Genomic DNA, 26,391 nt, shown 5'->3' with positions numbered 1-26,391 from the left:
AGCTCCAAGGGGATTAAAGGAGAGGGAATGGAAAAGACTTTGTGAAATCTGATAGCTACCCCCCTTGATACCCTGAGATGCAAATATACCAGTAAAAAAGGCTAACATCTTTGCTGATTTTAGCCTTGTATGCTAATTAAATACATGCAGTTGTTTAGTGAAAGGAAATCAGAAAGGCTTTCAGCATGTTCAAGATGGGATAGGACTAGAAACAAGTCTGCTATAAATAGTTCATGGATAAGATATGGTCAATGATGGGAAATTGGTGAAGATAAGGCTCATGATGTCATGATGGTAATTAGATATGTATTTTCCTCAAAAATTCATATTAAGTAACAAACATATTAGCATGATATGCTCATCTGTTAGAGCAGTTGTTCTCAATTTTGTAGGGACAATCTCTTGCGGAGCCTTAAAACTTACTGACACCTTGGTCCTACCCAAAGAGATTATGATTTATTTGGTCTGGAGTGGTCTGTGTATCAGAATTTAAAAAATCTCCCTGGCAAATTAAAAAAAGATTTTTTTCCGCCTTTATCAAGGTTATCACCGACAAAGCTGATACATTTAAAGTACAATGTAATGATTTGACATATGTATACACTGTGAAAAGATTCGCACAAATTAATACATCCATCACCTCACATAGTTTTTGTTGGTTTCTTTGTGTTTTTCTGTTGAGAATGCTTAAGCAAATTTCAGTTATACAATAACAGTATTCTCAACTATATTCACCATGGTATACATTAGCTCCTCAGAATTTATTCATTTTATAACTGACAGCTTGTAAATTGTCAGTTTACCAACCTCTCCCCATTTCGCAAACTCCAGCCCCTGGCAACAACCATCCTAGTGTCTATTTCTGTGAGTTCCTATAAGTGATACCATGTGTCTGGCTTATTTCACTCAGCATAATGCCCTTGAGGTTCATCTCTGCTGTGCAGTCTGGGTTAAGAACCACTGGGTGAACTAATTGAACCATTTAGTTCAGAATAAGGTGTCTTATTGACACAAATGCTTTAAAAAGTATATTATAAATATACATATATTTTTATATTATATAGTTGCATCTTATACATATGTTTTTCAAGCTATAAGTGACTCAGAAAATAATTGTTTATAACTTTTAAGGCTTAGAAACATTTGAATTCGAAGATTGAATTTTTAATGGAAAATATCTAGAAATATTTTCATAGCTTAGTTTATAGTGCATAAAGTTTATAGAAATTCAGAACTGTATCTATTTTGGATTTTATAGTATCTTTAAGAAAGCAAAATTTCTGAGCACACACAGTTAATTATTTTAATGAGGAATGTTTTCCTGCAGGCACTTAGAAAAAGCAAAGGTATTTCTATGTAAGAGTAATATTTGCTTCTCATTGGAAGAGAGACAATAATCGAGATACATTGACGATAATAGCAGATGAATGCTGATGGTTTGACTGATTTAATTACAGTTAATTAAGAACACAGTTTTTCTGAGAGTCAAACCTGCTCTATATCAGAGGTGATGGTGATCATTTTGACACATCAAAAAGTCTATGAGTTCAGTGAAGTATATTGGAACTTTGACGTCAGAGAAAGGCTTTGATGTAATTATTTATCATTGCTTGCCTCCTGGCATAAAGAATAAAGTCACTTCATTAGCAACTTAAAACGCTATTGGTGGGGCCTATTTAAAATGTCCATTAAAAAACATTGTAAGACACTTTTTTTTCTTCCAGAAATAAAATCAACTTTCTCACCGTTCTTGAACAATCTGAGTAGGAAAAATGTGAGTATGTATGTATTTATTTGTTTACTTTTTAAGTTTTCACAAATTAATCTTTTTTATTGAAGTATGGTTGATGTATAGTATATAAATTACAGGTGTGCAGTATAGTGATTCACAATTTTTAAAGGTTATACTCCATTTATAGTTATAAAATATTTGCTATATTACCTGTGTTGTACTTGCTAGCTTATTTTAAACCTAATGGTTTGAATATTTATTTAATTTTTTTTTCTTTTTTATCTAAGTATAGTTGACATATGTTAGTTTCAGGTATACAGCATAGTGGTACAACATTTATATTCATTATGAATTGATCACCACAATAAGTCTATTAATGATCTGTCACCATACAAAGCTATTTCAGTGTTATTGACTATATACCCTATGTTGTACAGTACGTTCCTGTATTTTATAACTGGAAGCTTGTACCTCCTAATTCCCTTCACTTATTTTATCTAACCTCCACCCCTCTCCCCTCTGGTGATAACCAGTTTATTCTCTATATCTATGAATCTATTTCTGTTTTATTTGTGTCTTTTGTTTTGTAGATTCCACATATATGTGAAATCATATGGTAATTGTGTATCTCTGTCTGACTTATTTCACTTAGCATAATACCCCCTAGGTCCGTTCATCATTCATATTGCCATAAATGGCAAGATTTAATTCTTCTTTATGGCTGAGTAATATTCCATTGTGTGTGTGTGTGTGTGTGTTTGTGTGTGTGTGTATAACATTTTCTTTATCCGTTCATCTATCAATAGACTACTTAGGTTGCTTCCATATCTTGGCTGTTGTAAATAATTCTGAAATGAGTGTATAGATGCATATATCATTTCTAATTAGTGTTTTTATTTTCTTTGGATAAATACCCAGAAGTGGAATTGCTGAATCATATGGAAATTCTATTTTTAATTTTTTGAGGAACCTCCATATTGTTTTCTATAGTGGCTACACCAGTTTACATTCCCACCAACAGTGCACTAGGGTTTCCTTTTCTCCATATCCTCGTCAACACTTGTTATTTCTTGTCTTTTTGATAATAGTCATTCTGACAGGTATCAGGTGGCATTTCCCTGATGGTTAGTGATGTTGAGCATCTTTTTATGTGCTTATTGGCCATCTGTATGTCTTCTTTGGAAAAATGTCTATTCAAGTCCTCTGCCCATTTTTTTAAATGAGGTTGTTTGTTTTTTGATGTTGAGATGTACAGTTTCTATGTATATTTTGGATGTTAACCTCTTATCAGGTATATCATTTGCAAATATCTTCTCCCATTCAGTAGGTTGCCTTTTCATTTTGTTGATGGTTTCCTTCACTGTTCAGAAGCATTTTTAGTTTGAGGTAGTTCCACTTGTTTATTTTTGCCTTTGTTGCCCTTGCCTGAGGGGACAGATCAAAAAAAATATTGCTAAGATCAGTGTCAGAGAACATACTGCCTGTGTTTTCTTCTGGGAGTTTTATGGTTTCAGGTTGTACATTGAAGTCTTTAATACATTTTGAGTTTATTCTTGTATATGTTGTGAGAAAGTAGTCCAGTTTTATTCATTTTATTCATTCAGTCCAGTAGTCCAATTTGCTGTCTACAAACTAGACAGCATGTGGCTGTCTAGTTTTCCAAATGGTATTTATTGAAGAGACTATCTTTTCCACACTGTATATTTTTGGCTTCATGGTTGTAAATTAATTGAGCATAAAAGCATGAGTTTATTTCCTGACTCTGTATTCTGTTCCATTGATTTATGGGTCTGTTTTTGTACCAGTACCATACTGTTTTGATTACTGTAGCTTTGTAGTATAGTTGGAAATCAGGGAGCATAATACCTCCAGCTTTGTTCCTCTTTCTTAAGATTTCTTTGACTATTCAGAGTCTTTTCTGTTTCCATACAAATTTTAGAATTATTCTAGTTCTGTGAAAATGCCATTGGTATTTTCATAGGAATTGCATTGAATCTGTAGATTAACTTGGGTACTATGGTCATTTTAACAATATTAATTCTTCCAGTCCTAGCTCCTTTCAAATTACTGCTTCTACCCTGGATCCTGGAGTGTGTAAGATTTTGTGTACATCCTTTAAGAGTGGAGTCTCTATTTCCCACAGCCCTCTGGGTCACCTAAAAGTAAGACCCCACTTGTCTTCAAAGCAAACGTTCTTGGAGCTCAACTTCCTGGTCCAGGACCCCCAGGCTAAGGAACTCGATGCAGGGCTCAGACCCACTGTTCCTTGGGGAGAACATCTGCAATTCTTATTATCCTCCTGTTTGTGGTTTGCCCACCTGGGGGTATGGGTCTTGACTATATTCACCTCCATGCCTCCTACCTGTCTCGTTATAGTTCCTTCTTTATATCTTTAGTTGTAGAAGATCTTTTTGTGGTAGTTTTTGGTCTTTCTCATCAATAATTGCTCTGTAAATAGTTACAATTTTGGTATGCCCACGGAAGTGAGCACAGCATCTTCCTACTTTGCCATCTTGATGAGGACTTTTTATTTTTGTATATCTGTTATAAGTTTCTGGTTTGTGGTTACCATTAGCAATCCCACTCCTGGGTATATATCAGGAGAAAACCATAATTCGAAAAGATACATGCACCCCAATGTTCATTGCAGCACTATTTACAATAGCTAGGACATGGAAGCAACCTAAATGTCCATCTACAGAGGACTGGATAAAGAAGATGTGTTACATATATACAATGGAGTATTACTCTGCCATAAAAAGAACAAAATAATGTCATTTGCAGCAACATGGATGGACCTAGAGATTGTCATACTGAGTGAGGTAAGTCAGACAGAGAAAGACAGATATATGATATCACTTGTGGAATCTATACAAAGGATTCAAATGAACTTATCTACAAAACAGAAATAGAGTTACACACCTAGAAAACAAACTTATGGTTACCAGGGGGTAAAGTGGGGGGATAAATTGGGAGATTGGGATTGACATTTACACACTACTATATATAAAATAGATAACTAATGAGGACCTACTATATAGCACAGGGAACTCTACTCAATTCTCTACTCATACTCTGTAATGGTCTATATGGGAAAAGAATCTTAAAAAAGGGATACATGTCTATGTATAACTGATTCACTTTGCTGTACACCTGAAACTAACACAACATTGTAAATCAACTATACTCCAATAAAAATTAAAAAAAAAAAAGTCTGGAGCTGCTAGGTGCCATGATTCTTTCTGCATGTAGAGAGCTACTTTGGGAATGAAGCCATCCCAGAAGAATGCAGGGTCTAGAGACAGAATGTGAGACATAGTCCATGATGATCTTGTTTGATTACCTGCATCCAGCCATTTCTGAATCTTAATATAGCCATGAAATTTTCAGTTATGTGAACCAATAAAGTCCCTTTTTTTTTCTAAAAGAAAAAAACGTATGTATAGCAGTCTATTTTAAGTTGCTACTCTCTTAAGTTTGAGTTCATTCCAAAAGCACTACATTTTTACTGTCTGCCACCCCCCATTTTATATATATATGTGTGTGTCTGTGTGTGTGTGTGTATATACACACACACACACAGACACACACACACATAAATAGTTTTTATTGAAGTATCGTTGGTTTACAATGTCATGTTAGTTTCAGGTGTACAGCGTAGTGATTCAGTTATACATATATATGTATATACATGTAAAAGAATATATATATATATTCTTTTTTCAGATTCTTTTCCCTTGTAGGTTATTACAAAATACTGAGTATAGTTCCCTGTGCTATACAGTAGGTCCTTGTTGATTATCTACTTTATATGTAGTAGTGTGTATATGTTAGTCCCAACCTCTTAATTTATTCCCCCTGCTTTCCCCTTTGGTAACCATAAGTGAGTCTCTTTCTGTTTTGTAAATAACTTCATTTGTATCTTAAAAATTGTTTTTAAAGAGTCCACATGTAAGTGATATCATATGACACTTGTCTTTCTCTGTCTTGCTTACTTCACTTAGTATCATAATCTCTAGATCCATCTATATTGCTGCAAAAGGCATTATTTCATTCTTTTTTTATGGCTGAGTGATAGTCCATTGTATATATGTATACACCACATCTTTTTCTATTCATCTGTTGATGGACATTCAGGTTGCTTCCATGTCTTGGCTATTGTAAGTAGTGCTGCAATGAACATTGGGGTGCATGTATCTTTTTGAATTATAGTTTTCTCTGGATATATGTTCAGGAGTGGGACTGCAGGATCATATCATGGTAACTCTATTTTTAGGTTTTTAAGAAACCTCCATGTTGTTCTCCATAGAGCCTGTACCAATTTACATTCCCACCAATGGTGTAGGAGGGTTCCTTTTTCTCTACACCCTCTCCAACATTTATTATTTGTAGACTTTTTGATAATGGACATTCTGAGTGGTGTGAGGTGATTCTTCACAGTAGTTTTGTGGGGGTTTTTTGTGGTTTTTTTTGAGGTACGTGGGCTTCTCACTGTTGTGGCCTCTCCTGTTGTGGTGCACAGGCTCCGGACGCACAGGCTTAATGGCCATGGCTCATGGGCCTAGCCTCTCCGTGGCATGTGGGATCTTCCTGGACCGGGGCATGAACCCATGTGCCCTGCATCAGCAGGCGGACTCTCAACCACTGTGCCACCAGGGAAGCCCTTCACTGTAGTTTTGATTTGCATTTCTCTAATAATTAGTGATGTGGACCATTTTTTTCGTGTACCTATTGGCCATCTGTATGTCTTCTATGAAGAAATGTCTGTTTAGAGCTTCTGCCCATTCATTTCTTGATTGGATTGTTTTTTTTTTTTTTTTTTTGATATTGATTTGTATGAACTGTTTGTGTATTTTGGATATTAAGCCCTTGTTGGCCACATTGTTTGAAAGTATTTTCTCCCGTTCTGCAGATTGTCTTTTCTATCTGGTTTATGGTTTCCTTTGATGTGCAAAAGCTTTTAAGTTTAACGAGGTATCATTTGTTTATTTTTGTTTTTATTTCCATTACTCTAGAAGATGGATCCAAAAAGATATTGCTGCAATTTATGTCAAAGAGTGTTCTGCCTGTGTTTTCTTCTAGGAGTTTTATCATATTTGGTCTTACTTACATTTAGGTCTTTAATCCAGTTTGAGTTTATTTTTGTATATGGTGTTAGAGAATGTTCTAATTTCAATCTTTTACATGTAGCTGTCCAGTTTTCCTAGCACTGCTTATTGAAGAGACTGTCTTTTCTCCGTTGTATATTCTTGCCTCCTTTGTGTTAGATTAATTGACCATAGGTGTGTAGGTTTATTTCTGGGCTTTCTATCCTATTCCATTGATCTATATTTCTGTTTTTGTGCCAGTACCATACTGTTTTGATGACTGTAGCTTTGTAGTCTGAAGTCAGGGAGCCTGATTCCTCCAGCTCTATTTTTCTTTCTCAAGATAGCTTTGGCTATTTGGGGTCTTTTGTGTTTGCATACAAATTGTAAATTTTTTTCTTCCAGTTCTGTGAAAAATGCCATTGGTAATTTGATAGGGATTGCACTGAATCTGTAGATTGTCTTAGGTAGTATACTAATTTTTACAGTATTGATTCTTCCAATCCAAGAACATAGTATACCTTTCCAACTGTTTGTGTCGTCTTCAGTTTCTTTCATCAGCATCTTATAGTTTTCTGAATATAGGTCTTTTGCCTCCTTAGGTAGGTTTATTTCTAGGTATTTTATTCTTATTGATATGATTGTAAATGGGATTGTTTCCTTAATTTCTCTTTCTGATCTTTCATTGTTACTGTATAGAAATGCAGCAGATTTCTGTCTGTTAATTTAGTATCCTGCAACTTTACCTAATTCATTGATGAGCTGTAGTAGTTTTCTGGTCCCATTTTATATTTTTGATGTCATATTTTACATCTGTTTATTTCATGTATTATTTTACTATTTATTTTAGATATAGATGGTTTGACTACTCTTATCTTTTAACCTTTTATAGGTGGTTTATTAACTACATTTTGTATATATTTGTCTTTAAATGTGAGATTTATTTCTTTCATATTTTATTGTTTCTAGTTATAGCCTTTTCTTTTTCATGTAAGGAAGTGCCTCTGACATTTCCTGTAAGGCTAGGTTAGTGGTGATGAATTCCTTTAGCCTTTGCTTGTCTGGGAAACACTCTATCTCTCTTTCAATTCTTTTTTTTTTTTTGCAGTACGTGGGCCTCTCACTGTTGTGGCCTCTCCCATTGTGGAGCACAGGCTCCAGACATGCAGGCCCAGCAGCCATGGCTCACGGGCCCAGCTGCTCTGTGGCATGTGGGATCTTCCTGGACCAGGGCACGAACCCGTGTCCCCTGCATTGGCAGGCAGGCTCTCAACCACTGTGCCACTAGGGAAGCCCTCTCTTTCAATTCTGAATGATAACCTTGTTGAGTAGAGTATTTTTGGATGTACGTTTTTTTTTTTCCTTTCAGTGCTTTGAATATATCATGCTATTCCCTTCTGGTCTATAATGTTTCTGCTGAAAATCAGCTGATAGTTTTAAGGAGTTTCCTTCATATATAACTAGTTGTTCATCGCTTGGTGCTTTTAAGATTCTCTATCTTTCACTTTTGGAATTTAAATTATAATGTGTTCTCGTGTGGGTCTCTTTGGGTTCATCTTGTTTGGGACTAGATGCATCCTGGACTTGTGTGTCTGTTTCCTTTGCTGGGTCAGGGAAGTTTTCAGCCATTATTTCTTCAAATAGTTTTTCTCTCTTTTTCTCTCTCTTTTCTCATTCTGGAACACCCATAATGCAAATCTTAGTACATTTAGCCTTGTCCTAGATGTCTTTCAAACTCTCCTTATTTAAATTTTTTTCTTTTGCTGTTTGGAGTAATTTTCAGCATCATGTCTTCCAGATTGCTGATCAGTCCTTCTGCATCCTCTAATCTGCTGTTGGTTCCCTCTAGTGTATTTTTTTTTTTTACTTCAGTTATATATTCTTCAGTTCTGATTTTTTAAAAATATTTTCTATCTCTTTGTTGAAATTCTCATTGACTTCACACAATCTTCTGAGTTCAGTATCTTTGTGACTATTACTTTGAACTCTTTATCTGGTAAATTATTATCTCCATTTTGATTAATTTTTTTTCCTGAGGTTTTGTCTTATTTTTCCATTCAGAACATATTCCTTTGTCTCCTCATTTTGCCTAACTCTTGGTGTTTTTTTGTATTCATTAAGTAGATCATCTCCATCTCCTAGTCTTGAAAGAGTGGTGTTATGTAGAAGGTGTCCTCTGGGGCCCAGTTGTACAATCCCCCTGGTCACCAGAGTCAGGTGCTCCAGGAGTTTCCCCTGTGTGGGCTGTGTGTGCTCTGCTGTTGTGGTTGGGCCGCAGTTGCTGTGGGTGTGCTGGTGGGCAAGGTTGGCTCCTAGGCCAGCCGGCTGTGAGGTGCCACTGAAATTGCTTTGGGTGCTTTGGTGTGTTGTGCTGACCCCCCTGGATCAGGAGTTTCTTTGAAGAGGTACCAGTGCTGGTCAGGTCTGCTTGCCTGGTGGGGTGGCCTGTAAGCCACCTTGGAGGAGTGCCAGTGTGAGCAGGTTGGGTGGGGCTGGTACTCAAGGGAATACAAGGGCAAGGTGCACCATCATGTTAGATATGTTGATAAAGAGTGACAGAAATAGCACCAGCCAGTGCCAGGTGAGCTAGGTAGGAGTGTAAAAATATAGCACCTACCTTGTAAATTCACAACCTGCCAATGAGCTTTGTCTTAAAATTCCAAATAAGTTGAAGGCCGATAATCTCTTTGATTTGTGGAAATTACTGGTATGTGAGGAATTAGAAGTTGTACAGGCTATTGTATAAAATATTTTTTTCTGAATGTATAATAATTTCATATTGATTGTGGAAAAAAAATGGCACCTACCAGTACTTTTGACTCCAGAGAAAGTTCCACTAGATTTCTGCCCCTCCAGCACATGCTTTAAAATTTGTCAGTGAATCTGCTCATATAACCTAGCTGCCTTTCAAGCTGCTGCCTCTGTACTAGAACTTGGAGCAAGTGTGTTGTATGTGACCCTTCAAGAGCAGGGTCTTGGTTTCCCACAGCCATCCAGCTCTCCTGGATGTAAGCCTTGCTGGTTTCCAAAGCCAGACATTATGGGGGCTTATCTTCCCAATGAAGGTCCCCTGGACTGGGGAGTTGAACATGTGGCTGGGACCGCTGGCTCCTCACCTTGGTTGTGTTATTTCATGCTGTGGACTGCCGCACACGGGGTATGGGTTCTGACCAGATTATGTCTCTACTCCTCTTACCTATCTTGATGTGGCCTTTTCTTTATATCCTTGGTTGTAGAAAATTTGTTCTTCTAGTCTTTAGGTTATTCTCAGGGATAGTTATTCTATATGTTGTTGTAGTTTGGTGTGTCTGTGGGAGGAGGTGACTTAAGGATCTTCCTACTCTGCTATCTTGATCTGGTCCTCCAAAAGTGCGAATATTTAAATTGCATTTTCATTCTCCATTAAGACAGTAAATTCCAAGGCTAAGCATTCCTAGGCAGCCCTCATCTGCCAGGGATCTACTTCCATCCCAGCATTGCTGAGGAAAAAGTTTATTAAGGAAAAACTATATACCACTTTATACCGTGGAATGGCCTGATGGTTGATGGACAGTACTCTTTCAATGTTGTCAACAAACATGTGTTTTAGAGCTAAAAATAGTGCAGTTTTTTAGAGTTCCATTCCCTAATACAAGAGGCTTTTGATTTATGGGTAGTTTTGAAACAAACTCTTCATTTCACAAGAGTCTCAGTAATGGGTGTTGCAAGGCATTTTTGTAAAGCTAATATTATTGTCTCCAAAGTGAATCCGTAAGGACAAAGTGAATCCCTAAGGATTTCAGTTTTTTCTTTCTTTCTCATAATAAATTCTATATTTTATTTCCTTAGCTTATGTGAGGGTTAATTTTATGTGTCAACCTGGCTGGGCTAAGGGATGCCCAGATAGCTGGTCAACCAATATTTCTGGGTGTGTCTGAGAGGGTGTTTCTGGGAGGGGTTAACATTTGAATCTGTAGACTGATTGAAGATCGCCCTCACCACTGCAGGTGGGCATTATCTAATCCACTGGGATCCTGAATAGAGATAAAGGACAGAGAAAGGGTAAATTTACTCACTTTGGTTGAGCTGGGACATCCGTCTTCTTCTGCCCATAGACATCAGCCCTGGCTCTCAGACCTTTGGACTAGGACTGGGAATTCTACCACTGGTTCCTCTGGTTTCATAAGCCTTCAGACTCTGAATGAATTACACCACTGGTTTCCTGGTTCTCCAACTTGCAGATGGCAGATTGTAGGACTTCTCGGTCTCCATAATCCAATTCCTATAGTAAATTTCCCATATATATCCATCTATAAGACATTTGTTCTGTCTCTCTGGAGAACTCTAACTAATACAACTTATACACCATAAAAAAATCAGGACGCTTGAACATCATTCTGAATTCTCTCTAGGTTCTAGGCTGACAGCATCTAAGCCTTGCACATTGTAGGTGCTCAACAGAGATCTCTTTGAATAAAGAGAAGGAGGAGTAAGCCAAGATTTACAGAAATAAAGAGAGAAAAGTTGTGATTATCAACAAGGGACCTTCATCAACCTGTTACCATTTCTTTTTCTTCTTTTAATGAATTCCAATCCTCATTATTCCTAACTGGACCATTCCTGAGACATAGCAAGTGTTAGTTCTCTGTTTCCCTGTACTTATAAACATTACTCTAAACTAATTTATTTTATTCCTTATTGTAGTCTCGTGTGAGGATTTTTATGTGGCCATGCTGCACAGATCTTAATTCCCCAACAAGGGGTCAAACCTGTGCCCTCTGCAGTGGAAGTGCTGGGTCCTAACCACTGGACCACCTGGGAATTCCCTCAAGTGAGGTTGTTTAAGTGTCTTTACTCAGCATCTTAAAATGTTAGAAGTTAGGCTTAGGAGAAAATCATGAGATAAGGATTTAAAGAATGTAGTATAGATAGATGATCTTCAAGATGGTGGAGGAGTAAGATGTGGAGATCACTTTCCTCACCACAGATACATCAAAATTACATCTACATGTGGATAACTCCTATAGAACACCTACTGAACTCTGGCAGAAGACCTCACACTTCCCAGAAGGAACCAGATACCTGAGAGCAACATACATGCAGAAGTGGGGCCAAAACCAAAGCTGAACCCCAGGCACTGTGCGAACAGAGAAGAGAAAGGGAAATTTCTCCTTGCAGCCTCCAGAGCAGCAGATGAAATCCCCACAGTCAACTTCATGTACCCTGCATCTGTGAAATATCTGAATAGACAGCAAATCATCCCAAAATTGAGGCAGTGGATTTTAGGAGCAACTGTAGACTTGCAGTTTGCTGTCTGTGACTGATTTGTTTTTGATTTTTATCTTTATCTTAATATAGTTTTTAGTGCTTGTTATCTTTGGTGGATTTGTTTATTTGTTTGGTTGCTGTCTTTTTTATTATTATTACTGTTTAATTTTTTTATCTTAATAATTTTAAAAAGTTTTTTCCTCCCTTTTCTTCTGAGCCATGTGGCTGACAGGGTCTTGGTGCTCCTGGTGTCAGGCCCGAGCCTCTGAGGTGGGAGAGCTGAGTTCAGGACACTGGACTACCAGACACCTCCCAGCACCTAGTAATATCAATCAGCTAGAGCTCTCCAAGAGATCTCGGTCTCAATGTTAACCCAACTCCACCCAATGGCCAGCAAACTCCAGTGCTGGACGCCCAATGCCAACTAGCAAACAGGAACACAACCCCACCCATTGAGAGGTTCCCTAAAATCATACTAAGTTCACAGACACCCCAAACGCACCGCCAGATGTGGCACCACCCAACAGAAAGACGAGATCCAGTTCCAACCACCAGAACACAAGCACCAGTCCCCTGTACCAGGAAGCCTACACCAGCCACTGAACCAACCTAGCCTACTGGCGGAAGACGCCAAAAACAACTGGAACTATGAACCTGTGGCTTGGGAAAAAGAGACCCCCAACACAGTAGGTTAACCAAAATGTATAGACAGAGAAACACACAGCAGATGAAGGAGCAAGGTAAAAACCCACCATACTAAACAAATGAAGAGGAAATAGGCAGTCTAATTGAAAAAGAATTCAGAGTAATGATAGTATAGATGATCCAAAATCTTGGAAATAGAATGGAGAGAAACAAGAAACGTTTAACAAGGACCTAGAAGAACTAAAGAGCAAACAAACAATGATGAACAACACAATAAATGAAATTTAAAATTCTCTAGAAGAAATCAGTAGCAGAATAATGGAGGCAGAAAAATGGATAAGTGACCTGGAAGATAAAATTGTGGAAATAATGACTGCACAGAAGAATAAAGAAAAAAGAATGAAAAGAATTGAGAATAGTCTCAGAGACCTCTGGGACAGCATTAAATGCACCAACATTTGAATTGTAGGGGTCCCAGAAGAAGAAGAGAAAACGAAAGGATTGAGAAAATATTTGAAGAGATTATAGTTGAAAACTTCCCTAATATGGGAAAGGAAATAGTCAAACAATTTTAGGAAGGGCAGAGAGTCCCATACAGGATAAATCCAAGGAGAAACACACCAAGACACATATTAATCAAACTATCAAAAGTTAAATACAAAGAAAAAATATTAAAAGCAGCAAGGGAAAAACAAAAAATAACATACAAGGGAATCCCCATAATGTTAACAGCCGATCTTTCAACAGAAACTCTGCAAGCCAGAAGGGAGTGGCAGGACATATTTAAAGTGATAAAAGGGAAAAACCTACAACCAAGATTACTCTACCCAACAAGAATCTCATTCAGATTCGACAGAGAAATTAAAACCTTTACAGACAAGCAAAGGCTAAGAGAATTCAGCACCACCAAACCAGCTTTACAACAAATGTTAAAGGAAGTTCCCTAGGCAGGAAATGCAAGAGAAGGAAAAGACCTACAATAACAAACCCAAAACAATTAAGAAAATGGAAGTAGGAACATACATATCGATAACTACCTTAAATGTAAATAGATTAAATGCTCTGACCAAAAGACATAGACTGACTGAATGGATACAAAAATAAGACCTGTATATATGCTGTCTACAAGAGACCCACTTCAGACCTAGGGACATATACTGATTGAAAGTGAGGGGATGGAAAAGGTATTCCATGTAAATGGAAATCAAAAGAAAGCTGAAGTAGCAGTTCTCATATTAGGCAAAATAGACTTTAAAATAAAGTCTGTTACAAGAGAAAAAGAAGGATACTACATAATTATCAAGGGATCAATCCAAGAAAAATATATAAAAATTGTAGATACTTTTGCACCCAACAAAGGAGCACCTCAATACGTAAGGCAAATGCTAACAGCCATAAAAAGGGAAATCGACAGTAACACAATCATAATAGAGGACTTTAACACCCCACTTTCACGAATGGACAGATCATACAAAATGAAAATAAATAAGGAAACACAAGCTTTAAATGATACATTAGACAAGATGGATTTAATTGATATTTATAGGACATTCCATCCAGAAACAACAGAATGCACTTTTTTTTCAAGTGCTTATGGAACATTCTCCAGGAGAGATCATATCTTGGGTCACAAATCAAATCTTACTAAATTTAAGAAAATTGAAATCATATCAAGTATCTTTTCCAACCACAACACTATGAGACTAGATATCAATTATAGGAAAAAATCTGTAAAAAGTACAAACACATGGAGGCTAAGCAATACACTACTTAATAACCAACAGATCACTGAAGAAAACAAAGAGGAAATAAAAAAATACCTAGAGACAAATGACAATGCAAACACGACTGCCCAAAACCTATGGGATGCAGCCAAAGCAGTTTTAAGAGGGAAGTTTATAGCAATACAATCCTACTGCAAGAAACAAAAAACATCTCAAATAAACAACCTAAACTTACACCTAAAGCAATTAGAAGAACAAAAAACCCCGAAAGTTAGCAGATGGCAAGAAATCATAAAGATAAGATCAAAAATAAGTGAAAAATAAATGAAGGAAACAGTAGCAAAGATCAATAAAACTAAAAACTGATCCTTGGAGAAGAGAAACAAAATTGATAAAGCATTAGCCAGACTCATCAAGAAAATAAGGTAAAAGACTCAAATCAACAGAATTAGAAATGAAAATGGAGACATAATAACTGACCCTGCCGAAATTCAAAGGATCATGAGAGATTACTACAAGCAACTATATGCCAATAAAATTGACAACCTGGAAGAAATGAACATATTCCTACAAAGGCACAGCCTTCAGAGACTGAACCAGAAAGAAATAGAAAATATAAATAGACCAATCACAAGCACTGAAATTGAAGCTGAGATTAAAAATATTCAAAGAGGGCTTCCCTGGTGGTGCAGTGGTTGAGAGCCTGCCTGCCGATGCAGGGGTCACGGGTTCGTGCCCCGGTCCGGGAAGATCCCACATGCCGCGGAGCGGCTGGGCCCGTGAGCCATGGCTGCTGAGCCTGCACGTCCGGAGCCTGTGCTCCGCAACGGGAGAGGCCACAACAGTGAGAGGCCCGCATACCGCAAAAAAAAAAAAAATATTCAAAGAAACGAAAGCACAGGACCAGATGGCTTCACAGGAGAATTCTATCAAACATTTAGAGAAGAGCTAACACCTATACTTCTCAAACTCTTGCAAAATATAGCAGAGGGAGGAACACTCCCAAACTCATTCTATGAGGCCACCATCATCCTTATACCAAAACCAGACAAAGATGTCACAATGAAAGAAAACTACAGGCCAAAATCACTGATGAACATAGATGCAAAAGTCCTCAACAAAATACTAGCAAACAGAATCCAACAGCACATTAAATGGATCATACACCATGATCAAGTAGGGTTTTTCCAAGGAATGCAAGGATTCTTCAATATATGCAAATTAATCAGTGTGATACACCATATTAACACATTGAAGGAGAAAAACCATATGATCATCTCAATAGATGCAGAAAATATTTTTGACAAAATTCAACACCCATTTATGATAACCCTCCAGAAAGTAGGCATAGAGGGAACTTACCTCAACATAATAAAGGCCATATATAACACACCCACAGCCAACATTGTTCTCAATGGTGAAAAACTGAAACCATTTTCTCTAAGATCAGGAAGAAAAGGTTGCCCACTCTCACCCCTATTATTCAACATAGTTTTAGAAGTTTTAGCCACAGTAATCAGAGAAGAAAAAAAATAAAAGGAATCAAAATTGGAAAAGAAGAAGTAAAACTGTTACTGTTTGCAGATGACGTGATACTATACATAGAGGATCCTAGACATGCTACCAGAAAACTACTAGAGCTAATCAATGAATTTGGTAAAGTAGCAAGCTACAAAATTAATGCACCTAAACCTCTTGCATTCCTGCACACTAATGATGAAAAACATGAAAGAGAATTTAAGGAAACATTCCCATGTACCACTGCAACAAAAAGAATAAAATATCTAGGAATAAACCTACCTAAGGAGACAAAAGACCTGTATGCAGAAAACTATAAGACACTGATGAAAGAAATTAAAGATGATACCAACAGATGGAGAGGTATACCATGTTCTTGGATTGGAAGAATCAACATTGTGAAAATGACTCTATTACCCAAAGCAATCTACAGATTCAATGCAATCCCTATCAAACTACCACTGGCATATTTCACAGAACTAGAACAGAAAATTTCACAATTTGTATGGAAACACAAAGGACCCGGAAGAGCCAAAGCAATCTTGAGAAAGAAAAATGCAGCTGGAGGAATCAGGCTCCTGGCCTTGAGACTATACTACAAAGCTTCAGTAATCAAGACAGTATGGTACTGGCACATACACAGAAATATAGTTCCACGGAACAGGACAGAAACACAGAGATAAACCCACGCACATATGGTCACCTTATATTTGATAAAGGAGGCAAGAATATACAATGGAGTAAAGACAGCCTCTTCAATAAGTGGGGCTTGGGAAATTGGACAGCTGCATGTAAAGAATGAATTTAGAACACTCCCTAACACCATACACAAAAATAAACTCAAAATGGATTAGAGACCTAAATGTAAAGCCAGACACTATCAAACTCTTAGAGTAAAACATAGGCAGAACACTGTATGACATAAATCAAGCAAGATCCTTTTTGACTCACCTCCTTGAGAAGTAGAAATAAAACCAAAATTAAACAAATGGGACCTAATGAAACTTAAAAGATTTACACAGCAAAGGAAACCATAAATAAATGAAAAGACAACCCTCAGAATGGGAGAAAATGAAACAGCTGACAAAGGATTAATCTCCACACTTTACAAGCAGTTCATGCAGCTCAATATCAGAAAAACAAACAGACCAATCCAAAAATGGGCAGAAAACCTAAATAGACATTTCTCCAAAGAAGATATACAGATTGCCAATAAACTCATGAAAGAATGCTCAATATCATTAATCATTAGAGGAATGCAAATCAAAACTACAATGGGGTATCACCTCACACCAGTAAGAATGGCCATCATCAAAAAATCTACAAGCAACAAATGCTGGAGAGGGTGTGGAGAAAAGGGAACCCTCTTGTACTGTTGGTGGGAATGTAAATTGATACTGCCACTATGGAGAACAGTATGGAGGTTCCTTAAAAAACTAAAAATATAACTACTACAACCCAGCATTCCCACTACTGGGCATATACCCTGAGAAAACCATAATTCAAAAAGAGTCATGTACCACAGTGTTCATTGCAGCTCTATTTACGATAGCCAGGGCATGGAAGCAACCTACGTGTCCATCGACAGATGAATGGATAAAGAAGATGTGGCACATATATACTATGGAATAGTACTCAGGCATAAAAGGAAGTTAAATGAGTTATTTGTAGTGAGGTGGGTGGGCCTAGAGTCTGTCATAATGAGTGAAGTAAGTGAGAAATAGAAAAACAAATACCGTATGCTAATCACATATATCTGGGATCTAAAACAACAATAAAAAATCGTTCTGAAGAACCTAGGGGCAGGACAGGAATAAAGACTCAGATGTAGAAAAGGGAGTTGAGGACACGGGGAGTGGGAAGGGAAAGCTGAGACAAAGTGAGAGAGTGGCTGGACTTATATATACTACCAAATGTGAAATAGATTGCTAGTGGGAAGCAGTGGCATAGTACAGGGAGATGAGCTTGGTGCTTTGTGACCAGCTAGAAGGGTGGGATAGGTAGGGTGGGAGGGAGACACAAGAGGGAGGAGATACGGGGATACTTGTATACTTATAGCTGATTCACGTTTTTATAAAGCAGAAAGTAACACTATTGTAAACCAATTATACTCCAATAAAGATGTCTTTTAAAAAAGTGTGTGTATATATATATATACACACAAACTATAATGAGGTATCACCTCACACCAGTCAGAATGGCCATCATCAAAAAATCTACAAACAATCAATGCTTGAGAGCGTGGGGAGAAAAGGGAACCCTCTTGCAATGTTGGTGGGAATGTAAATTGATACAGCCACTATGGAGAACAGTATGGAGGTTCCTTAAAAAACTAATAATAGAACTACCATACGACCCAGCAATCCCACTACTGGGCATATACCCAGAGAAAACCATAATTCCAAAAGAGTTATGTACCACAATGTTCATTGTAGCTCTATTTACAATAGCCAGGTCATGGAAACAACCTAAGTGTCCATCAACAGATGAATGGATAAAGAAGATGTGACACATATATACAATGGAACAGTACTCAGGCATAAAAAGAAATGAATGTGAGTTATTTGTAGTGAAGTGGATGGACCTAGAGTCTGTCATACCAAGTGAAGTAAGTGAGAAATAGAAAAACAAATATCATATGCTAACACATATATATGGAATCTAAGAAAATGTTTCTGAAGAACCTAGGGGCAGGACATGAATAAAGTCGCAGACGTAGAGAATGGACTTGAGGACACGGGGATGGGGAAGGGTAAGCTGGGGCAAAATGAGAGAGTGGCATGGACTTATATATACTACCAAATGTAAAATTGATAGCTAGTGGGAAGCAGCTGCATACCCAGGGAGATCAGCTTGGTGCTTTGTGACCATCTAGAGGGGTGGGATAGGGAGTGTGGGAGGGAGATGCAAGAGGGAAGGGATATGGGGATATATGTATACATATAGTTGCTTCACTTGTTATACAACAGAAGCTAACAGCATTGTAAAGCAATTAAACTCAATAAAGATGTTAAAAAAAGAAACAAACAAAAATAAAAATAAAGAATGTAGTACAGCATATGCAGGTGGCAAACCCTTAGTAAATAGTTATTATTATCATATATAATATCACCATAGTTTGATCAATCTCTTATTTTATAGCCAAGTAAACTGATGTCGTGTGAGTTAACAGAGTTGCCCAAAGTAAAATTACAAGCTATTCTCAGAAGTAGGATCAAATATAGGTCTCCTCAAACTTTTCCCTATGCTTTTTTAAAACGTGTTCCAACAACTTCTTGCTTAGCCACATGCTAGCTTGTGACAGAGACAGTGTTATGACTCTTACCAGATTCTGTTTGATATTCTAGGCACACAGACTATATTTTTCAGTGTTCTAGATTGGGAGCATGGATTAACTTTTGGACAGTGTGGTGTGGTCAGAATTGATTTAATCTAGTTTAAGGACTTAAACTTAAAATACTCTGTATGATCTTATCCCCAAGCTTCCTTTTCCCTTCTGCCGTGATCTTAGACACTGTGTCTTCCAGATCGTTTAGCTACATTATGGTAGGGGCCCACATCCCTGAGTTACAATGTGAAGGAGAGCCATTGAAAAGAAAAAACCTAGATTTCACTGGTAATAAAAGAAAAATAAAGTGTGTTGTGTTAAACCACTAAGATTTCAGTATTTCTTTGTTATTCCAGCATAGCCTCTTGTATCTACACAGCCTGTGATAAGATGTGGGTTTCAATCCAAGTGTATTTTTATCTACTATATAAAACTTCTTTGTCTCTTCTGCTTTCAGTAGTGAAACAACCCATGACTACTTTTAATTATAAAGAACCCTGATTACTTTGCTCCCTGTTTCTTTATTTTTCTGTCTTTTCTTTATTTAACTTAGCTATAGATAAAGTCTGACCTTGGGCAAATTTCTCATAGACTCTTTGCCTCAGTTTCCTCAATATGAAATAGAAATAATGTTGTTTCCCTACTCAAGGCTGTCAAAAAGTCAATGAGTTGATAATTATTAGAAAAGAGTGTATGAGCATAGAGCATTTTGTTATTATTGTGTTAGTCTCATAAGAATAGTGAAGTGTTCTGTGCTATAGATCTGGAAAATGTTATGAAGAAAAGATTTATTATTTGTTCAGTGATTTGTTTTTCTTTGTAGAATTAGAATAATTCCTTTAGTTTACATAAATAATCTACTTAAAACTTGAAGGCATCTAAACATGTCCACATGAATATTTAAAACGCTTCAGGGCACTGATATTAAAAATGTTCCATGAGATAAAGTGATTGATATAAAGAAATGCATGGGTAGCTTTTCATGCAGTTTCATATTGCAGTACAAATATTCAATTGTTTCTTGCCTAGACATAAATGAAAAATAGTTATAATCCCTAGGAGCTTAGTGAACCTTGTTAAAAGATAATATGAATAATGGTTGATCTTACAAGGAGATCAGACTTTAAAAAATTTAATTCTTAATAAGGCATATGTTATATTTTAAAGCAATGCTAATATTTAACCATAAACTTAGTCTTTAAACTTAGGTGACTATTGTAAAGCATCCTTCGAGATCTTCTTGAACCATAACTTAATTATGCAAGCTATATTTATTTTTAACTTCGAGACACCCTTTAAATGTCCTCAAATATATTTAATCTATAATATATTTAACCATATTAGTCTGGGGTTAAAAATAGAGTAATAGGATTAACCACAAAATAATAGTTCCCTTGTTTCATACATCCACCTGATTTGTAGAGGAACTAACTTTCCTATAATTCCATGCAAATGATTCTGTCAATCCTTACAAAGTGGCCAGTATATGCTCCACTGACCCCTGTGATTGGCAACCCCATGACATTGGCCTTTCCTCCTCTTCATCATTGTCTCACTTGGTGATGTGTCTTGTCTTATTGGTATCCAAAGTAGGAGCCATGCTACTAATAGCCTCAAGGTGCCACCTGTTCTGGTACTGATGCCTGTCAACGTGCTCTGAGGTTGCTAATGCATGATACTTAGGCCACTGATGTTTGTACCAATGATCTTTGTGTCCAATGAACCTTGGTATGAAGAGGCTTCTGCAGCCAGTGCTGCTCAAAGTCTCATGATGTCAAGAGTTTCATTACTGTGGGTGACAGCCAGTATCTCCACTTAGGCTGATAATGGCTAATATTGAAGGTATCACTTTTACTACAGAGACTGTGGTAAAACAGCTCATTCAGATTTCCCCCGTTTTTGCTATAGTTCCCATTATTGACAATTCAGGAATAAGTCCTTAGGACAGGGCCTGGGCAGAGAACAAATCTAACTGGTAATAACCATGCTTTCTTCAGAATCCCTCCTTCAGTCTGACTCTCACTCTTCGTCATGTGAGCAACCTCAATTCTCTCTTCCTTTTGGGGAGTTCATAGTTTACTATTCAACCTCCTTTATTTTTGGAGACCTGAAAATGATGTGGCTATGTAATGATTACTAGACAAATGGGATATCGAATGTATTAATCTTGATAAGCATTTAAGCCTCCTCCTGACCTTCAGGAAAACTACGATGAAGAATGTAAATTAGCTAGAATCTCAAGTGGGGCTTCCCACCTTTCACCCTATACATGTCTCTTGGGATGTACACTTTCTTGTAGAAGTAGATGAGGGGCTACTAGAGGAGTGTAGGAGTCAAGGAACATTTGTTTTGGTGTGTTTTAAAGATGGGTTATGTGAAACCATATTTGAATGTTAATGGGAATTACTCAGTAAAATAGGGAAGGCTGAAGGTGCAGGAGGGAGACTGGAGAGCCGTTGGAGTACATTTCCTCGAGACTGGGGAATAAAAGTGAATGATAGTCAAACTCAAAAGATGGAAATGTGCAAAACAAAGCATCTAGATCATTACAAAAACATAAATACAAAGGAATTCAGTTATCAGTAACCTTTACAAGTAAGTACAAGAACAAAAATAATCACTAGTTTCAGAAAAATGCCAAATAAATGACAATGTCAGCTATCATAAATATGGAATTAGGGCAAAAGAAAAGAAGATTACACAAGTGAGCTTTTTTGTTGTTACAGTGACATTGTTATTCAGTGACTGGGTTGAAGAAGTTGCTTAGAAGTGGCAGTAAAAAATAAGGAGGTTAAACCCAATCAAATTATTTGGTTTTAATGAATTGGACTGATTTTTGGAAAATTAAGCTGTATTTCACAAGTTTATAGTACTTTCTTCAATTTTTATTTTGACAGACATGAAGCTTGAAAGTTAGCTATAATATTTTGAACTCAATGGTGCTTCTGATGGCATCATATTTACGGCAGTTTTTTAAAAAAGCATGAGTTTCCTAAGTATCATAGGTGTTATTTGCAGTAATAAATGAATGACAATAGGAAACTCCTTCCAGAACAACAAACTCCTGTTGGCATTGGTAGAAGCTTGCCTCCTCTCTTCCACTATGCCTGAGGTTAAGAGAGGAATGCGTATTGGCATTAAGGCTGCAGTGTTAATTCAGCTTTTCTAGAACACAGGTTAAATCTCTTGAGTCATGTAGAGAAAAAAGTAATCTAAAGCAAGGTGTCAGTTTTCAGTGATAAAGCTCAGTCATGTGAAATTGGCATATGTTCCCAATGATGAGATAAGAAAATCTGGTCAAAGAATGTTGGAGTTCTAGTGGGGAAAGAGAACATTCCCAGAAAAGTGATACAAATATATGGTTTCAACCTGATTCCCTTCAGTTTCACAGAATTATTTTCATAATGCAAAATGATGCTTTTCAAATTTAGAAAACTATATAAGTCTATACTATGAGAAATTATTTAGACCATTTAATAGTATTAAATAATAAACTAGAAGTAACAGATAATGTTGAGATGCTGGGTTTTAAGTGATACGGTGGGTTTTAGTTCTGTTGTTTACCAGCTGTGAGACTCAGGCTAAGATCTTTAACTTTTCTGGGTTGTAGTGTTATTTTCTGTGAAGTGAAGAGATTAAGCTAGATAATTGAAGAAACTCCAAAGTTCTTTAAAGCTGTGAAATTTATAAACAGAGCAGACATTAAAATGGTATTTCTTCCTTACATCAGCTTCATCAGGGTTTGGGAGTGGTATAAGATGTACAATATTGAGCCTACTGAATTGCCTCAAAGTCACACGTTGTATATATTCCAAATGATTTCTGCTTCGTACATCTGGCCCATAAAATGTTGAGTTATCAACTTTGATAAACACGCTTAGGTTCATTAGATGAGCTCACATACTAAGACACATGGTAGAATTGAGTTTTGTTTTTCTTGGTTCTGAGGGACAATTTATAGTGCAAAGATTAAACACTTTTCTTCCCGAAGATAATTAGAATTAATTTATTTGCCCCCAGTCAAACTTTAAGTTCCAGGAGAGGAACTTTGAAAAAAAATTGTTTTAAATCTTGGAGTCTTTCTGAGTCCTCAAGGGTAAAAAGGTATAATGCCATTTAAGTGATGGAAAACCATTGTACATTTCATTTTACTCTTTTGTGCAAGTAAATACTACTTCAGGGACCTTAAACTTTAAGCAAAAGATTTATCTCAATTTTTGCCTGAGTAATGTTTATAAAGATTGAACATAGGGCAGACTGCATTTGGGAAATCTTGAGCAATTTTACACAGGAGACTAAAGGTTTTATTTTTATTTTTTTAAATTAAAATCTACACACTCTCTCTCTTTTTTAAATTATGGTTTTAAATTGTTTCCATTATGCCATTCAAAGTTCCTTATTTTATAGATCTCTGTTTGAGTTAAATGGTAAGAAGCCTGGAGATGAATATGTATGCATTTTGTTTTTAGAAAGCCCTAACAGACTTCTCTTTTGCCTTCACTATTGGAACATGTAAAACCAAATTTAGTGTCCATTTGAATTGCATTTATTGCCCTTTCTCTCTAATGATGTATAACTTAGCTTTTCTAACCATACGTGTAGTTTTTGTCCTATAAAAAATGGGATTTTCTTTCCTTACTTTGTTTCAAAAACTTAAACTAGTCCTTGCTACTTGTGACTTGCCAACTTGTTATGTAATGAATGCTTGTGTCTTCCCTAAATTCATATGTTGAAACCCTACCCTCCCATCCCCAATGTGATGGTATTAGGAGGTAAGGCCTTTGGGGGGTAATTAGGATTGGATGAGGTCATGAGGGCTCCACCCTCATGAGTGAGGTTAATGTCTTTACAAGAGTCATGAGAGAGCACCTTCTGTGTCCTAGGCTCTGTGCAAAATTCCAAGAATATCATTTATAGCAGATAAGAGAAATGGTCTTTATGCTCTTGAAACTTAGAGTCTAATAGGGAATTAGGTAGTTATAAAACATTTTTTGAAACTAAAGAAAGTGGAAACAAGTATTGTGAGGTTTCAGCAATTGGTATATAACTTTTTCTAATTAGTTATTTTTCCCTTTTATCTACTAATCTATTTTTATTATACAGAAATAAAACTAGCCTTAGGGTCTGCCTAAATATAGCCCTTTTAAATGCAAAATAACTGAGTAATTGCTTTCTAAATCGAGTGATATTTACATGTAGCGCAAATTAACATATTACCACACAAAACAGTTCTCCAAATGAAAGAAGGTTTTCTGCCTAAGTGGTTGTAAAACAAATGTTACCTTTAATGTTATAAATAAAAAAATACAGTCTCTTGCATTAAGCTACCTCTGTTTATACAAAGTGGAGATAATTGACTTCTATTTAAGGGATCATAAGAATTACAAAAGATTATACTGAAGGCTCTTGTAAGCTATAATTATCACCTTTCATTAATGATAACATGAGTTTAGTAAGTATATTTCTCTTCTGATTACCTATAATTGAGATAAGAATCCATGGGATAAATGGATTTTTTTGTTAAATCCCATACAGCTCCTCAATACATACTTTTTCATTTTATATTATAAACTCATTGGCTGGTTTATATACTAACTACAGCAAGAACTGATTTTTTCATTAAGCACTAGTCACTGCTTTCTGGAGTGAGGCAAACAGGAAGCAGAGCTGGGGATCCCAGCTCTTGGGGAGGCCCATCTGTTCAGCAAAATGGTGAGATGGACAGTGACTGTTAAGGAAAAGGCATATGGATATATTCACAAGCTAGAGTGCTAACTAATCTAAGGGTGGGCAAGCTCATCAGAATTAACTTCTTTAAAACCCCCAGTTGGATTATAAGCATTTCTTTTTCCTTTGATACTCAAGTTACCTACATCTGCAGTGTTGTCCACCTGAAGAAATCAGTTTTCAAGTTATTTCTCCAGCAACTGGGGTGTTTGTTTGTTTTTTTTTTAAACTGTTTTCCTCAGAAGAATCTAGCCATGTATTGGCCAAGATAAAAATAAATAAATAAAGGTTTATAATGTGAAGGTGATAAGACTTAATGATGTAGCAGATTCTGTTATCACAAAACAATTATTATTCCAACTGTGAATTCATATGGTCTCTCAATAGCAAAGGGAAGATCTGGAATGATCATAATGGATGATAATAAACATTAAAGAGATGAATAATCATGAATTTCTTAGAACTGGTCGAGAGGAGAAAATTGGCTGAAAAAGGTCAGTTATGGTATTTTCAGATAATGTGGGAAAGCGTGCCAGGTTTTCTGGCTAGAAGATACAGAGTGTCCTTAGGATATTAATCTAGAAGGGCTAATGTCAGGGCATGTAGATATGGTCCTGATGGTAGATGATGGCAGAGAGGTTCTTGCCATCTCTGCAGATTGCTGTCATTTTCTGAGTTTCTGTTGTTTGCAAGGTGGGTTATTGTTAATCCTCAGAACAGTCCTTACGTTGAGAGGCTCAGAGAGGTCAAGTTGCTCATACGAGGTCTCATATATAGGATATGGGGAAGCTAGGATTGGCTCCAACCAATTTTCTCAAAACCTATGAGTGCTCCTTCTACCATAATACATAGTATCTTTTGATGAGTTCCACCTAAGGCTCAACCAACTTCTGTCATTACATATGTATATGTACTGGGCATTTGTAATATTTTTGACTGAAGAGTAAATATTCAATCCCATAAGCCTAATATCCTGATCTCCGTTTGGTGTATACTTTTATTTGTTTATAATCTTAGAGTGATATTTAGTTCTTTCCATTCCTTGTCCTTGCATGGATGGAGGAAGAGGTCATATTAGGTACATACTTGGGCTTAGTAAAGTGAATGCTTCCTTATAGGACTTTGAATCTGAGGAGAGCAATGCTAGCAATAGCTGGGGGCTCTTTGCCCACAGTGGGGTTCAGATTAGACTAATCACTCTGGTTTGCTTTGCTTCCCTAGCGTCCAGGGGTTCCTTGATTCCTGACTGTTATCCAAGACTAGTTTCCAAGCCTCCTTTTGATTCAGGTGAGTTCATAGCCTTCCAGTACATTCTAACTGCATAGGCTTGTTAGTCAGTCTGACTAATGTTATGACATATGGGAACTTCCTAACCTCTCTGTC

Source organism: Kogia breviceps, chromosome 5, assembly GCF_026419965.1.
Source record: "Kogia breviceps isolate mKogBre1 chromosome 5, mKogBre1 haplotype 1, whole genome shotgun sequence".
NCBI classification, from domain to species: domain Eukaryota; kingdom Metazoa; phylum Chordata; class Mammalia; order Artiodactyla; family Physeteridae; genus Kogia; species Kogia breviceps.
This window is presented reverse-complemented; position numbering follows the sequence as displayed.